The sequence below is a fragment of the Canis lupus genome, chromosome 35 (assembly GCF_048164855.1).
Source record: "Canis lupus baileyi chromosome 35, mCanLup2.hap1, whole genome shotgun sequence".
Lineage (NCBI taxonomy): Eukaryota > Metazoa > Chordata > Mammalia > Carnivora > Canidae > Canis > Canis lupus.
Window position 1 is genome coordinate 12,382,119 of NC_132872.1, and position 17,349 is coordinate 12,399,467.

A 17,349-nucleotide genomic window follows, 5' to 3' on the forward strand; every position below is an offset into this window, starting at 1 on the left:
CAGTTATCTTTGTGATATTCAGTCTTCACATTCAGAACCATTATATGTTTCTATTTCTATAATGTTTACAACTAAATAGTGTCTTTCTGTTCATAAAAGTCCTCAAATTCTTTATTATATTTATTTATTTTTAATTTTTTTTCTTTATTATATTTAAGTATAGGCATGCTGTGTTCTTGTTATTGTCCTTAACTGTGTATATTCCACTTTCTAACTGTTCAGTAGAAAAGCCATATCTTCTTAGTAATAATTTTTTATGATTTGATTACATAAATTTTAAAATGATTACCACAATAGGTTCAACTGACATCTGTCTTCTCACATACATACAATAAAAGGAAGGAAAATGCAAAAAAAGAATTTTTTTCTTTGTAATGACAATTCTTAGGATTTATTCTTTTAACAACATGCCAATACATTATATAGAAGTGTATGATATTTATTATCTAGCTACTTTATTCAACTTTAATAATTTTAGTAATTTTTTACATTCTCTTAAGTTTTTAAGGTCATTGAATTATCTGTGAACAATGATGACTTTATCTTCTTTTTTTCCTTATTTCTGTTTAATGTCCTACTCTATTGACTAGAATTTCCAAAACAGCTAAGTAACCATGAAGAAAGAAGGTATCCTTTTTCTTGATTATGTGGTAATGTTTCTAGTTTGTTTGGTTGTTTTTTAATAGTTTTAAGATGGATGTTTGTTGTTGATTCAAGACATAATCTTTGTCATATTGGATTAAAGTACCATTTCTAACACTTTCTTAGTTTATTAAGAATGAGTGTTAAAGTATATTACATGCCTTTTGGGATAAATATTTTTAAAATCTAACTGATGGATATAGACCTTTATTGTGATGTGTTTTTCAATTCAGATCAGTTCTAACACACATTTATTCAGTACTTACTATGTGCCAGAAATTGTTTGCTGGGCATTGGAATTCAGATGCATATTCCTTTTCTTAAAAACATAGGATTATTCAGAGCATGATAATTCAGCAAGGGATTTATAGTAATTGATTTCCCATTATTAAATTGCCCTGCATTACTAGAAAAACATTACATTTGGTATTTTATGAAGAACACTTTGAAGGCTTTTATAACCTAATTGTATACCATGTCAAAATGTGGATTTTAAAAATAGCTAAAAATAAAATTATTATTTATAGTCAAACTTACAGGTTTTTATATCTGAAGTAATAGTGTTCAGATTCTAATAAAGACCATTTATAAATTTGATAATGTCTCAGAAAATTCATAGATCTCTATATTATAGTTTGTTTACATTCTATATTATCAGAAAATTGGAATTTCCAATCATATTTTATCACTTCTTATACCATATGACAGAAATGGTATGAGATATTGGGACCCATCACTTTCATGATGCCAACATTGTGTTTTCATTTGTCTGGGAGTCTTCTGCATTATCCGTGGGATTTAAGTATGCACTTACATTGATTTATTTTCAATTGAAGGGTTTTTTTGTATTAATTCTCTTGCTTCAGTGTAGGTTAGCATAATATATCTAGGTTATTAGATATATTATGTTTTATATCTACTATAAAACTATAGTTTTATAATTTATTTTACTTTTCAGAATTCTTTATTTTGTTATTTTATATAATATGCATGAATATCAAATATTTTAAAACTATACCCTTTTAACCTGATTCTTTATATTTCACTCAAATCAAAACAGCAAATATTGATCAAGAATCAATTTTCTAGTTAGCATCATGCTAGTTAGCATCATGCTAGTTATGAATTATACAGAAAAATGTAAATCACATACTGTCAGGAACTTACTTCCTGGTTGGTAGATAAGGTACAAACAAGGAAAAAATGAAAAAACAACACATCCTAATGAAATATCTGTTTTTATAGTAGCTAATATAAATATAGTCATATTCTTGTTCTATATTTAAGCAAATGTATTAGAATTCACAACATACCTTTTGTATATTGACCTCACCCTGGCTTCTTGCTTTTCCTATCTTATTGTCCTTTTACAATTATTTCTTCACTTGCTGCTTAAAAATTGTATTTATTTTGCAAGATTTTTAAAAGTGTCTTTGGAACAACACCAGATAGACAAATGTCATGTACATTAATTTCTGAAATATTACCCGTGATAATTTGTCTCACACAAAGGTGACCCTGCTCAGCATTTGGAAATAAGAGTAGTGCAGGCTACTATAATTGTAAACTGGAAAAGCATTGCTTTCTGAATCTATTTCATTAAAAAACTTGCCCTGATTTTTACAACCATTCACAAAAGAATTAACATGTAAAGTAGGAGAAATCCAAATGCTAACATGAAGTTAGCATCTCTACTAAATGGGAATTTTAGCAGTAATCTTTAGTATATTAAGGAAGTAGAGTCCTATCCTTTGGACTTTGATGAGATTTTTCTATCATGGGGACATCTATTTTAAATTTTATCATTTGATCTATGTTTAAGTTATAGCCTGAAAATTTTATCGTATTTTGGAAAATTTATATCCCTCTCAATTTTTTAATGCCTGCATTGCATGATGTTTGTCACAGACCACAATACCTATCCCTGTGGAACTGTTATCCTATCTAATTGAGAAGTAATACTATTGATTAAGTAATACTTACAGCTTCCAAACTTCAAGGCATTTTTTCAGCCACCATTCTCCCTAACCTCACTGGGAGCTTCCTGTGTGGTATCATTCATCTGAGGTCTTATTAAAATGTAAATAAATTACACCCAGCACACTTCCTCTATTTGCCCAGCTTGTTACTATATCGAAACAACTGTCTTAATGAAACACATATTGATGTATTGTGTATTTCCGTGCTAAACCAAAGTGAGAAGGAAGTTATGTGAATATATAATAGAACCCACTTCATAACAGTTTTTGTTAAAACATTTTATGAATTGGAGATAATCTGAGCCATGGGAGATGATGTAATTCTACATGACAGAGCTTACAGAAAGAGGATAGCTCCTCAGATAGAATTGGATTAGACTCCTGAGATATATGCTTTTGGGCTTTTATAGTGCTTTACCTTTATAAGCATAGCCAACTCTCAGTTTTCCATACTATATTATAGTATTGTGGTAATTATAGTAAAAAATAAAAATAAAGAAACAACTTTATTATCTAAGGTAGTTTTTCTTTGGCCTATATATACAGTATTTGACATTTTGACATCAAATTTGCCATTTTATTTTTGTTTTTCATGGGTTAAGGAAGCTATTTCTAATATCCATATTATGGAATGGAAATGATCTAGCACTTGTATAATGTCATACTTTGTTATATGTAACATATATTCTCCATAGGGCATGATTGGATAAAACCTGACTCATGTAATAATGAGCAATAATAATAAATAATAATAATAATAAATACTAATAGGCCTATGAAATACAATAGTACTTGGTTAATTGCTAAATTTGTTTGTAGAAAATAATTATTATTGCTTGAGTACATACCAAATAGTGGGAGTAGGAGGCAACTGAGTGATATGCAGGAGAAAAAGAAGAAGCCAAACTGGGATTAAAATTTGTCATGTTTGAATGAAATGCTGACATCCCAGTAGTAATTGATTGTCTCTGTGATCAGACTTTCTGGTGTTTGTAATTTCTTTCTTATACTTTCCTGTATTTTCCTTTTTTTTTCTTTATCCATTGGGCATATGTTAATTTTGTAGTCAGAAAAAGTTAATGTAAAAATGTGTTAGGTGTTATGTGTTATCCCCATTTGCAAATAATTCGTTGAGTGAACTGTATAAAGTCTCCCAGGGAGAGTGGAAGCCACGAGCTAAATTTAAAGGCAAAGTACTCCATTACACAAATAATCTGTTGTCTCAGAATGTATTGAAGTTTTGTTATCACTTCTCATTGTCTGAAAATTCCAAACTGGAGACAACTTAATTAGGGAAATAGTAATAATATGAATAACATTATGTTCTGCACCCATTTTTTGACTTCATTTAGGAAGAAGAGCTTCACTATGTTGAGAATATGATCTGATATATGTTGTTGTCATCTATGGCAAGAGTGTTCGAAGCATCCTTTTTCTCCTGTCCTGTTTCAAAATCACTCTCCCTGAGGAAAACTGTATATGTAATTAGCATCTCGTTTAGCCCAAGTCATGGATACTCAAGTTCATGTAGTGAGGGCATTAGTACTAGGAGGCTTACCTGAATATTTATGTAGCATATAGCAGTTAGAGAGCCAGCTAAATATTAGTGGAATTAATTATATTTTGTTAGAAATATGTTATACTGGGCCTCTGTTACTTTCAGAGAGGGTTAGTGCAATTTAGAAAAATGTGACCTCTTCCAGGACCTTTGTGCAAATTATAAAAATAACTTGCTCCAACTGATGGAGCTTGGGCCAAGGAGCATGGCTTCTAGAGTGGAACACACACCTAGATTGGGTGCTCTTGTACAGGGTACAACCTGCACACTCAGTCGTGGCTGCCCTATGCTATATGCTTTATAAATTATTTGAAAATAGTTGCTGTTGCTTTATAGGTTCCAAACTGTTCTCTTGCACAGCAAACCAAGAATCACCTTCAGGTAGCTTAGCAAAAAGATGCCTATCTAAGCTTGAAGTTAGTCTGGGACCCTGGTGATACAAATCTATTACTTTGCTTCAGACATCTGATTTGAATAGCACTGAGGGTGGAAGGAAATGAAATAAAGTCACCATAAAATCATAGATGAGTTTTTCAAGTCTGACTCCTGGAAGATCTAGGTTATATTTTGAAATGGCATCTAAAATTTTGGGCTATCTTACTGTAACTTCAGATGGCTTGATATACAAAAGGGTAGATAAAAAGAGATATAAATGGACATCTCCTTGTTCTGAAAAGAATGAAAGGTGGTTTAAAAGGATACATAGATATATGTTATAAATATACATAAGTATATGAAAGTAAATATAAATAAATTATATGATATAAATGAAGTAATTGTAAACTGAAAACATAAGGGAAAAACATAAAAATTAGACCTATATATTAAAAAAAGCCATTCTGTAAAGAATCTTATATACATTTACAAACTGGACTTTGACCGTTTGTTTTAAAGAAATACATTCAGACTAGAAAGAACTATCTTCCTCTGATACTCTTCAGTATATAAAGAGGTCACTGTATTATGAATGAATACCATGATCAATGTTCACTTTTATGAGAAACAAAGAATATTTTGTAGGTATACCTCTATTATAGCCCTCAATTTAGATTGATAACATCTCAGTGATGTGCAATTTGGTATCCTCACTCTTATAAGATACAGACCAGGTAGGTGACACTCCATTCTGATAAAATTCAAAGGAAGATTCTAGAATATATCTAGATCTAACCTCCAATGGAAGAACTGCAATTTTTTAATAGATATTGTTTTTCTAGGTTATGCTTCTAATTGTTGTTAGATAATATGAATTCTAGATTGTATTACTGGGAAAAAAAAGCTATTTTTGTTAATTAATAGCAGAAACAGTAATCAAGTTAGGGATTGAGTTGAAATTCTCTTATAGAAATTGCAAAGCCTCGCCAAAACACTTAGTCAAAAAAATGTCCACCCCACTTTACCTGAGAAATTAGCTGGAGAAATGTGATTTCATAGGACCCCAAAAATCTCTTTAAACCTTTATTTTCTTCTTCTTTTTTTTTTAAAGATTTTATTTACTTATGAGAGAGAGAGAGAGAGAGAGAGGCAGAGACACAGCAGAGGGAGAAACAGGCTCCACGCAGGGAGCCAGATGTGGGCCTCAATTCCGGGACTCCAGGATCAGGTCCGGGCTGGGCAGATTTAGGCAGGCACTAAACTGCTGAGCCACCCAGGCATCCCTAAACCTTTTTTTTCATTCTGTTGTAATATGCAAACAACTGGGAGATGGAGACTCCAATTTCTTCTTTGCTATAGCGTGGATATTGCCTAATTCTCATACTACAAGGTGAGGGAATTTTATCACATACTCCATCACCAAACTTTCTTGTGTCCTTAAGCAATTTGTGTGATGTTCCATGCTTTATTTTATGGATTAGATGTCTTGTTTGCCAAATAGAAGTAGTAATATTTACTGTTACAGGTTCCTGGGTTAAAGGTGAATTATTATGACATTTTTTTGTGTGAGATAAAGTCTGGTGAATACTTTGATTTCTTTGACACTTTGTAAATGTGAAGGATTAATGTTGATCCAAAAACATCAGTAAGATATTCAAAGTTAATGCATCCTACATTCTGAATTTTTACAGCACAAAGTTTGCTGATTTCCCCATTCCTTTCAGTCTCTATGAAGAAAAAAAAAAGTTTTGAAAATCCTGGAAGCAGATACTACATGTTTATCTCATTTTATGTGATGAGTGATTTTGTAAATCTATTCATAATTTAAATGCTCTAGGAGAATCTATTCTCAAGGGAATTTTATTGTGGATCATTATGTAAAGCAAAAATCATTTTTAGAGTGCATATTACTCCCTATTTCAACATGGGAACTTTCTGATTTGTAAGAGTTAGTTAAGTGCCCAGAGAAGCATATCCCTTTAGTATGTTCCTGAGGAAATATAGCCACAAAACTGTGAGGGAATAAGTTGCAAAATACTACCTTGATTCATTTAAGTATTTGGACCTCTTTAGGGAGATTCCTTAGCTACTATTTGGTATAAGATTAAGTCTAGATGACATGTTCTCCACAATTGCTTGGAATGGGTTTATTCTAGCTCAGTCCAGCTCCAATTTTTTTAGCAACTCATTATGAACCATGAAATGCTAGCTCTTCTCATTGTGTGGTTTCTGTCAGCATTGTAAGGTCATGCAGAATTCTTTATCTCCTGTGAGGGAAGTATTGTACCCTCAGACTCGCCTTCCATCCATGTCCTAGTCCTCTTGATTGGCAGAAATTCCTAATCTCTAGAACTCTTAGACTTTTTTAGAGATGTAGTGGAACAGGCAGTTGAGGATTTCCTATTTACATGTAACCATCATGGAAACATTCATTCAATGGCACTTGGACTTCCCCACCCACCCATATACACACCCCTGTAGCTGGGCCTCCAAATCTTGTATTACATGAAATAGAATTAGGCAATAGTTATTTGCTGAAGAAATATCATAAGTTTTTTATACTCATTATATAAAAAGAGTTCATAAATTATATCACCCAAACTAGATACTTCTGAGAGTAAAAGGAGCCATATTAAGAATTATGGTAAGACAACAGGGATAAATAAGGTCTGGTATTTTAGCCAGACTACATCCACCACTTACCCCTTCCCAAACTCCATTGGCACAATAGATCTTTTGTGGCAGGCTAAGCCATGAAAACTCACAACTTTCAGCTGAAAGGGGCTGACTCAATGGAGCAGAACATGAAAAATCACATGCCCCTAGGTGTCACAAACAGCAGCAGTCTCAGTGGTAAACAAATAGGGAGGATAAACATTACAGCTAGCCTGAAGTTGCAATTCAGGTTGGGGCAGGCAATAGACTGGTAAATTGCCAGAAGTGTAACAAGGAAAATTGGAAAAGGAGGCTACTGTAGTAGGCATTAATAAGCACATATCCCTGGTGGTTTGAAGTCTACACATATTCTAGGAATATGTGGCCAGAGAGGGTCCAAGATATCCACATACCCAAGGCTGACCCTAAGACCTTCTGCAAAGAGGAGATATGAGCGATCTCAGTACAAAGTAAGAACGAAGGAAGACATGTTAAATGCCTGAACATTGAATGCATTTCCAACCCATACACATATGTCAGCAAAAGATGTTAGTTTATTGCCCTCAGAGTCTTTGAATCCAACTCCAGACCAATCATTAGATGTGAACTGCAAACTGTGCTGACATAGGGGCAAGGCTTAGCTAAAAAAATGAAAATAGGAATTATAAAAACTGACCATAGACATCAGCAGCTGCACAACATGAGGGAGATAGACCCCACAGAATTAGATTGGTAAATCACTAAACAAATAAATAACAATAACAACAACAATCTTCTGGAGGGAAAATTCCAAAGCCAGAGTTGCTATAATATATTGTATAAAATGTCAACTTGCAAGAAAGAAATCATAACACATATAAAGAAACAGGAGTGTAACCAATACCCAGTTATGAAAGCAGTCAGTAGAAACTGTCCCTAGGTTGGAGGAGGGAGAGCAAATATCAAATTTAGCAAAGACTTGAAAGCAACTGTTATAAATATATTCAAATAACTAAAGGAAACTATGTTAAGTAATTAAAATGTTAATATAATTACTTTTAAAATAAAGAATATCAATATAAAGAGAGAACTTTTTTTTAAAGAAACAAAAATTCTGGATTTTACAAGCTCAGTAACTAAAATTAAGAATATTCTAAGGGACTCAACAATAGATCTGAGATGGCAGAAGAAAGAATCCGTGAACTTCAAGATAAATCAGTAGAAATTATCTAATCTGAAAAACATGAAAAAAAGGAAGAAAATAAACAGAGCTTCAGAAACCTGAGATACCATCTAGCATACTAACACATGTGTAACAGAAGGAGAAGAAAGAAGAAGATAAAGGACAGAAAATGATATTTGAAGTAATAATGGCCCCAAACTTGCCAAATGTGACAAATAGCATTAATCTACACATCTAAGAAGTTCAACAAACTCCAAGTGTGAAAAATGCAAAAGGATACATATATTAACACATACTAGTCAAACTTTGAAAGCCAAAGAAAAAGAGAAATTCTTGAAAGCACTAAAAGAAGAAAAGACTCATTCAATATAGGAAACAACACTCTGATTAACAACTGACTCCTCATCAGAAACAATTAAAACTAAAGGCAAAGGAACAACACACTCAAAGTGCTGAAGGAAAAAAGATTTTTAAAGTAACCATCAAGAATTTTATACTCAGCAAAACTGTTCTTCAAAAATAAAGATAAAAGAAAGATATTCCAAGATAAACAAAGACTGAGGCAAATTGTTGCTAATAGACCTTGTAAGAAATACTAAAGGAAATCATTTAGATTGAAAAGAAATGGCAGCAGTAACTAAAATCTACATGAAGCAATACATTGCATTATAATATTAAGTCGATAAATATAAATATGGCATAAATATATAACAAAATGCAATTGAAGAAAAAGGAAGAAAATTATAAAGGTTAGGCCAGAAATCAGTGAAATAAAAAACAATAAAATGGTAGGGAAAAATCAGTGAAAACAAGAGTTGATTCTTTGCAAAGACCAATAAAATTGACAGACATGTAGTTAGAATGACTACAGAAAAAGTAGAGAAGATAATAGATTACTGAACTCAGGAATAAAAGATGAACACCACTACCAACTCCATAGAAATTAAAAAGATTAAAAGGTAAAACTATGAACAAATATATTCCTAAGACAGCTTTGGTGAAATTATCTAGCTGCTGGAAATGTACAAATTACTGAAACCAATTCAAAAAGAAATAGAAAATCTGAATAGATGTATAATAGCAAAGAGATGAAATTATGAATTAAGTCATCTCACAAAGAAAATCTGTATGAAGATATCTTCACTGCATCTTATCCATTATTTAAAGAGAAACAATACCAATATTTCACAAACTTTTTCAGAAAATAGAAGGAAGAGGAACTTTTTTTAGTTCATTTTATGACAATAATATTATGCTGAGACCAAAGCCTAATAACCATGTCATAAGAAACCATTAGCCCTCATGAATATAGACACCAAAGTCCTCAACAAAATATTCCCAATTCAAATACAGCAATTTGTAAATGTACTGTACACCCTGCCCAAGTAGGGTTTATCCTAAGGATGCAAGTTTGGTTGAACATTCAGTAATTAATAAATTAATTGATTGATTGATTGATTAATTAATGTAATATATCATATTAATAGAATAGAGGATAGAACCCTGTGACTATTGCAATACACAAATGTATTTGAGAAAATCCACCATCCATGACAAACACTTTCAATAAACTAGGACTAGAAGAGAACTTTTGTAACCTGACAAAGGGCACCTATGCAAAATCTACAACTAACATCACACTTAATGATGAAAGACTAACTGGTTTAACCCTAAGAACAAGGAGGGTTGTCAGATCTCACCTCTTCTATTCAACATTGTACTAGGGTTTCTGGAAAGAAAAGAAAAAGAAAAGAAAAGAAAAGAAAAAAAGAAAAGAAAAGAAAAGAAAAGAAAAGAGAAAAGAAAAGAAAGAAAAGGGAAAGGAAAGGAAAGGAAAGGAAAGGAAAGGAAAGGAAAGGAAAGGAAAGGAAAGGAAAAGAAAAGAGAAAAAAAGAAAAGAAAGAAAAGAAAAGAAAAGAAAAAAGAAAAGAAAGAAAAGAAAAGAAAAGAAAAGAGAAAAGAAAGAAAAGAAAGAGAGGAGAGAGAGAGGAAGGAGAAAGAGAGAGAGAAAAAAAGAAAGAAAGAGAAGGAAGGAAAGAAAGAAAGAAAGAGAAAGAAAGAAAAAGAAAGAAAGAAAGAAAGAAAGAAAGAAAGAAAGAAAGAAAGAAAGAAAGAAAAGGAGGGGGGAAAACAAACATAACAGAAAGGAAAGAAACCAAAGGAATCCAGATTAGAAAGTAAAAAGTTAACACTTTTTATTTGCAGAAAATGAATTTTGTAGAAAAGCTTAAGGACTACCTTCATGCACACAAATAAATGAGCTCACCATGTTTACAAATTATATTTTATTTTGTAATTATATAGAATTATATATTATAGTATAAAATATATATTATTTTATAATTATACAAAAATCAATTGTATTTCTATATACTACCAGTAAGCAATGAAATTTTTTAAAGTAATTCTATTCACAATAGCATCAGAAAGAATAAAGGCATTTTTGTAGAAATTGACAAGCTGATCCTAAAATTTATATGAAAATGCAAAGAACCCAGAACAGTGAAAATAATTCTGAAAAGGAAAACAAAGTTAGATGACCTATGCTCATGGTTTTAAAACTTACTATAAAAATGATAGTAAGGAAGAGTATAGTACTGACACATAAATCAATGGAATGTAGTTGTAAATTCAGAAAATTAGCCTTTATATTTTTGGTGAGTTGATTTTGACAAAGGTGCTGAAGCAATTTGTTGGGGGCAGGAATACTTTCGTTGTTGTTGTTTTAAATGAATAGTGTTAGAACAATTGGTGCTAGGACTATATGAAATATAAATGAATATCCATGGTGCTAGAACTATATGAAAAAAAGGCTTTATATCTTTACCTCATATCATACACAAAGATTAATTCAAAATGGATCATGGACCTAAATGTGAGAGCTAAAACTATATAACTTCTATAAGGAAACAGGAGAAAATCTTCATGACCTTGAGATAGACAGGGTTCTTAGATATGGCACCAAAACATGACACAAAAAATTAAAAACTTGATAATTTGGAGTTCAATAAAATTAAGAACTTTAATACTTCAAAAGATATCACTAATGAAAGAGTGGGAGAAAAATTTTTAGATTTTAAGTATTTTTAGAGAGGGAACATGAGCAGGGGGAGGGGCAGAGGGAGAGGAAGAGGGAGAGAAGCAGATTCTCCACTGAGCAGAAAGCCCAATGTGGGGCTCGATGGGTCATTTAACCCACTATACCACCCAGACACCCCTTCAAGATTTATTATTTGCAAATATGTATCTGATCTTTGTCCTCATAATATATAAAGAATTCTTCAATAATAAAAAGATAAGCAACCCCATTAAAAATTGGGCAGCATGTTTGAATAAATATTTCACCAAAGATGATATAAGATTCATGAATAAGAATATGAGAAGATGCTCAATATCATTAATCCTTAGAAAAAAAGTATATTAAAACCACAGAGATGCTGCTTTATGCTAGCTAAATGCAGTAATAATAGGCATGCAATAACAAGTATTAGTGAAGATGCTAAGAAATTGGAACCCTCATAGCTAGTTGAAATTTAAAATGCTACAGCCAAAAAAAGAAATAAATAAAAATAAAATGATATAGCCACTTTAGAAAATGGCTTAGCAGTTCTTAAAAGTTAAAATAAACTCCATTCAGTGTGAAGTCTGCTTGGGATTCTCTCCCTCTCTGCCCCCAACCTCTCTAAAAATAAATAAATAAATAAATAAATCTTTTAAAAAATATATTCTTAAAAAGTTAAAATAAACTTACCTTTATGACCCAGAAATTTCACTTCTAGATATCTACTCAAGAGAAATGCAAACGTGTGTTCCCACATAGACTTCTATATATGTCAATGTTCAGAGCAGAATTTTTCATAATAATCAAAAACTAAAAACGATCTACATGTTCACCAACTGATGAATGGGTAAACAAAATGTGGCACATCCACACAATGGAATACTATTTGTCAATAAAAGGGAACAGGCTATTGCTACATACCACAACATCGATGAATCTGGAAAACATTATGATAAGCCATATGCATAATGATAGATATTGTATGATTGCAAATATATGAAATGTCCAGACAAGGTAAATGTTTAGTGACGGAAAGTGGATTAGTTATTGTTTGGGGCTGGGGGTAAGAATGGGTTGATTAAGGACATGAAAGGTCATTCTGGAGTGACAAAAAATGTTCTAAAACTGAGCTATGGTGATGACCACTCTAAATTTATTTAAAGTCCTTAAACTGTACACTTAAAGGGTGAATTTTGTGTTGTGTAAATTATATCTCAAGATTGTTAAAAGTGAAATTATGTTAATTAAAACTAAGAAGAGAAGTGGCAGACACTCCCTTAACCAAATGACCAAGATTAACCTCCCCAGTGAGAAGTCATATGGATATCATGTACCTTCTGATATGTTACAAGAAGAGCTCTTCATTCATTTGCATTCTTCCCTAAAACTACAATCCCAGTCTAATCACGAGAAACATCAGACAAATCCAAGTTGTTATTTGGATTATTATTAAAAATATTTGGCTACTACTCTTTGAAACTATCAAGGTGATAAAAAAAAACAAGAAAAGACTGAGAAACTGTCACAGATCAGAGAAGAATTAGGAGAAATGGCGACTAAATGCAATGTGGTATCCTGGATTAGACCCTTGGAACAGAATAAAGATAGTAGTAGAAACACTGGTAACATCTGGATTAAGTATGTAATTAATAGTATTGTATCAATGTTAATTTCTTCTTTTAACAAATTTACCACGGTGATGTAAGATGTTAATGTTAAGTAGTGAAGAAAATGCAGGAATTCTCTGCACTATCTTTACAACTTTTCAATACATGGGAAAATTTCCAAAATACAAAGTAATTTTAAGAAAAGGAATGGGGGATTTAAAAGTTAAAAGAGAATCATGATTTAAATGTAATATGTGGATCTTGTTTAGATCCTAATTCAAACTAGCCAGTTCAAAATGAACAAAAAACAAAAAAACATTCAGAAGTCAATCATTTGACCTAAGATATTGGATAACATTAAACATTAAAGAATTGCTATTATTTTTGATGCAGGATGATAATATTATGATTTTCAGAAGCCATTCTTTTTTAGCACTACATACTAATGTATTTGTGAGTAGAATGACGTATCTGGAATTGTCTTTAAAATGAGTTAGTCAAAGAAAAAGTGGATGAGTATAGACAATAAAAGGATGGCCGGTGGGTGATGAATATACTCATACCATATATGGTAGCTCATTTTACTATGCTCTCTACTCTTGCGAGTGTTTGAGATTTCCCATAATAAATTTTTGTTTAAAGGTAAGGAAAAAAGTCAATGAGAAATAATTAAAATATTATAATTTCCCTCTACACTGACCAGAGGCAGGGCTTCTCTTAAAAATCATCTAAGCAATGTCAGAATGAATACATTATAGAGAGGTGAGTGAACTCTCAAAAAACAATCTGAGCAAGATACAATCAATGCTGAATAGTTGGGAGAACATTAAGAAAAATGCCCGAATTAGCATGGACCTCCTAAAGTAGAGTACTTTGTTGTTCTTTTCTTGAAGACCTGGTGATACCTAAAACTCCTATGCATGTGAGGATTTTTTGAAAAGTACAGAGTGTGGTCAGAAGCAGCCCTGTGTTACTAGTCAGTGTTGCGATCTATAGTTCCTCACCCCCCTTCAGTTTTCTTCATCATCTGGGGCTTTGTTTTTTGGACTTGTGAGTTACAGGATAGGTTACTGTAATATAATGCATTTGCCACTTCTCTGGAAAGCCATTCAGAATCTCTAACTAGTGCAGAATGTACAACTCTTTTGCTAAAGGGTCTCTGCCAAGAGAAGCATTCTTCCGGGCTTTGTAATTTGCATTGATTACTGACTGAGCTGTTTCCCAGTGCATCACTGGGTGTTGACTGTAATCTATAAAGCCTTACATACTTTTGTCCTGATTAAAGAAGTCTGACACTGGTGGTCAATTTTAATAATGACCGGGATCGATCTGGGTGACTTTTAAAAATTTTAACAGATTTTGGGACCTGAAATGTCAAGAGCAAGTTATTCTTATTGATCACACATACTCTGGAAATCTACTATTTTAAAGGTGGGTACAGTGTACAGTACTGAAGTTCTTAAAAAAAAATCAGGAAGTTGAAAAGTAGATAGTATTGCCAAAAATGTTCTAGCCCTGACTTTGTGCTCCCTAATCTAATCCGACATGCCTTCAGAATATTTCACTTCCTTGATGACCATTTTTCCAGGTTCCATCCAAAACTTACCCCCACTACATGGTGACAGAGTTAATGATTATCTCATGAGGCAGATATGAATAGGAACAGTATTCATATCAGAGACAACTGGTCCCACTTCCAGGTCCATCTTTGGGCCAAGATATGTAGTCGCCAACAGTGAGTTGGCGACTGTATTTTTTGAGTCCTGGCGCAAAGTAAGATCCATCTGTTTTGCCCAGCCGTTTGCCTGAGTGCCACAAAATGGTCCTGTTATTAGTCTTATTTGTGGTCCTATTTGAGGTTAGGGGATAATATAAATAAACTTTAGTCCTCCTTGTGATGAATGTAGCATGGGAATTAAAAGTGGTGGTGTTGGTAGTGGTAAGTGATGTTGCGTCTCTATTTTCTCAATTGCTCTGTTTTCTTTGGATTGGGAAACAGACATTTAAGAATGAGTTTGTCATCTGGAAGGATAGTTGTGACCAAGTTTCCCTCAACAGGATACAAGATGTTATTTTTGAGCTTCATTACCCTCACCAAAGGGAAAAAAAAAGAGAGGGAAAAAATAAGGAAGAAAGTGAAAGTAAGGAAGAAACATGCAGAAAGAGAAGTGAAGAGAAAGGTCAAAGAGGATGAGGAATACGTGAAGGGAGGAGAAGAATGTAACATAGCAGACTACGTATTCATAGAAATTACTTTATTATTTTGAATTAATAGTTCAGTTAACTCAACATCTGGTGAATTGAGGAAGAGCAAATCTGACTGATTAAATTGAACTGCTAGTTGTCAGTTAAATAGTTTATATATAAATATGCAGCCTAGTTTCCATCACACTTTCTTGTATGAACTAGATGGTGAATCAGTTTTTCACTAACCATATTTGGGCGGTAAGTAGAACAATACCAATTGGTGATGCAGATTTATTTAGAGGTGGACAGTTTTTATATTTCTGAATTGTTTATCGGGGATTATTGTTATTCCATATAATTTCTAAGCATGAGTTATTTTTGTCAGTTTCTTTTATGAATGTTTTGTTGCCTTTTAAGGAAATATGTGCACTCCCCTCTCTCATTCAGTTGTCCCTGGTGACGCCTCCATAATTTCTGTCTTTACACTGGTGCATTTTTAGTCTAATTCAGGCATGTGAGAAGCAGGGGAAAAGTTTAGTTAGTCAATGTCAGTGATTTTTTTTTCTGATCCATTCATGGATGGATTTCGTGAATCTGAACCAGTTTGCATTTAAAAATCTATATATATCAAATAGACACAATACCTAAAATATTCCTCCATATACTTGAAGGGAAAAAAGAAAATAGAATTCATAAGTCAGAACAAGATGCATTTTCTAATAATAGATGCAATTTCAGGGGTGATTTATGATCATGCTCTCGTATGTGGAGATATTAAAATATTACCTTGCACTAATGTGAAGGTGGACATAAACACACCGCATTCAGTGCTACAAATATATATAAAAAATGTACTGCTGTGCTGTGAAGTAAAAGAAAGATAATTGTATTATTTTCATTTTACACTAAAAAAGCTATATTTTTCTAAATCCTGTAGTGTCAGTTATCTAAAGCTAAAAATAGGGATGACTTAATCTAGTCTGTTTTTTTTTAACTGTTATCTTATTTAGAGATGGTGTTGTATGAAGAAAGAAAGGATTGAAAAAATAGTGTGACATTTTAAGCCCAAATATTTATGACATAGTTGGAGATTTTAAAGCCTGGACTCTTAATTTGAAGATTAAAAATACATATTAAAAAATGTGGTTCAGTTATTTAAAACCAGGAGATCTGGTTCAAATCCTGATGGTCCTCTCTTGCTGCTTCACATAGCAGTGGCTGCATGTGATGGGATATATGTATATAGGATGGTATCCGGCATGCTAAGCCCACAGTAGATTGCAATGGGCATTTCGTATTGCTCAACATGTTCATTTACCTCTACTTCACCATCTGCCCCACCACCAATGCAGTCACTTGAAACTAGTAGATCTAACATTTTTTCCCCAAACCTATTTGAAGTCATAATTTCCCTTCAACATGTATATTCAGATAATAGATTTTCTTCTTTATTCTCTAAAATTAACATTTTATGTAATCTTTAGGCTGTGAAATTGTTGTTTAGGAGTTTTTTTTTTAAAAAAAATCAGATAGAATTTAGCTAAAATTCAGAGGCACTGAGTTTCTAGTCATATCATTATGAAGTTCTAAACAGGGAGGCATATTTTGTTTTTCAGAATTGCTTTTTTTTTTCCTCTTTAGATCCTTTTCTTTTCATTAAAAAACTACTCTGGGAAGAGGTTTTTTTTTTTTTTTTTTTTTTTCTGTTAAGAAAAAAAAAAAAAGCCACGCTTGACTGATAATGCATTGCTTTGGATGGTGAAACATTATGAAAGTTTAATTTTTAATTAAATCTGAAATACCAATTATAACTGAAAGAGATTTTAACCTGTTTCTTTTCAGACTGCCTGAAGTTACATTTAGAGACTGAAATCACTGCACCTTAAAAACAAAAGATTGAGCTGCACTGCATTCCTGTAAGTGAAAGCTTCCTGTACCTTCTTCCTCTGTGATTTTGTGACCAACCCAAGAAAAGACAAAAACATTGGAAACAGAGTAGCCAGGCATGAGTAAAAATTTAAATATCCCTGAAGAAATATATGTTTAAATGATTTTCTTCTATAAAAAAAGAAAATTTTTTTGGGCTCAATATTCAGTATGTCTTTTTTATTCAACCTAAATTG

At 32.4% G+C, this 17,349-nt stretch overlaps 1 long non-coding RNA gene across 1 annotated transcript; it reads left to right on the forward strand.

Moving 5' to 3' along the window:
• The first annotated feature begins 588 nt into the window (after nucleotides 1-588).
• Nucleotides 589-15,910, forward strand: LOC140625171 (uncharacterized). The gene is made up of 2 exons (XR_012024549.1): nucleotides 589-627; nucleotides 12,727-15,910. It is a non-coding gene; the product is annotated as an uncharacterized lncRNA (long non-coding RNA).
• Nucleotides 15,911-17,349: the final 1,439 nt, after the last annotated feature.